Below are 1,394 nucleotides of genomic sequence, written 5' to 3'. Positions count from 1 at the left end.
TGTGTATCGGTGCCATTTTTTTTAAACTGATCACGATCTAATAGGTGTGGTTTGTTGGCACCTTCAGTTGAGTCTCACATAGGGATGAAAAATAACAAGAAAACAGACGCGTCCAGATGCCAACAACCGGTCTTTTATGAATATTTCACATTTTTACCATGAGTGAGGTGGTGCTCCCGCCGCGGCCGGCGCTATTCGTGGATATTTTAAGGCAACGCATGCCGAGCAGGGGATCGGTGCTGGTGCTGGCAGACAGCCAGCAACAAAATGGAAAAATATGTTTTTCGCGGGATATGTGGATATAAAAACTTGAAAGACCGTCGAAATCTGGCACCAAAACGGGCATTAAAAAACCGGCAACTTTACTGTTGTCAGGATAGCACGCAAACAGAACATTTGTGACTTCCGTATTGTTCGATTTTTTTTAATTTATATATATTTGAACTATATTTGAACTTCTTGTAAAGATGCATATATTGTCATAATGGCATCCGTCCGTGCATATATATATATAATAATATATATAATATATATATATTTTGTATATATGTATTACATATATATATATGTATATGTATGTATATATATGTATATATATGTATATATATGTATATTATATATATATATATATTATATATATAATATTATATAATATATATATGTATATTTGATTGCATTTCATTAGACTAAATGGTCCTGAGGTTTCACCGAAGTGTGCGTTTGAAATATACCCCAGAGGTGGGGAACTCTTGGAATAACATTAAGGGAATAAAGTATATATATATATATATATATTATATATATATATATATATTATAAGCTGAGCTAGCTCTTACGACATTAAGCATATGTGCCTCGAATAGAAATGAAGCATTTTGATGTTAGCAGTGACAAAAGCACAATTGAACGCATGCTCATGTTATTTGTTTCTTACAGTTTTTTGGCACTAATAATGCTATACGTTTTAGCATGTGTACCTGCGATGAAAAAATAAACTTGGTGGGGTCATGCGTGCTTTTAGGGAAACCTTCCTTGCGGGAAAAGTGCGTGGTTTCAGGTTTGGATGCGGGGTGTGGGCGGTTTTTCCAAATCTTAGAAAGTACCAGCTCCTCAACAGACCATGTGATGCTCTGTTTCTCAAAGCCAAAGTGCACTTAGAACAGAGTCAATGTGCTCAACGGTGTAGAGATGCAATCCAAGGCATATGGTATATTTTGTTGAATTATCGTGATAATGGCCTAATGTTGTGTATCCTTTTCCTAAGTAGAGAGTTTCAAGCTGTCGTAGCATTTGTTACTCAAACAATTTAAAGAATTGGCGTAATGCAAACATAACAGGGCACTCACGTTGGAAAAGGCAAGGCAAATTAGAAGTAATACTTCCATATGGTGGGT

This window comes from Pollicipes pollicipes, unplaced genomic scaffold, assembly GCF_011947565.3.
Source record: "Pollicipes pollicipes isolate AB1234 unplaced genomic scaffold, Ppol_2.1 Scaffold_6686;HRSCAF=7923_pilon_pilon_pilon, whole genome shotgun sequence".
Lineage (NCBI taxonomy): Eukaryota > Metazoa > Arthropoda > Thecostraca > Pollicipedomorpha > Pollicipedidae > Pollicipes > Pollicipes pollicipes.
This window is presented reverse-complemented; position numbering follows the sequence as displayed.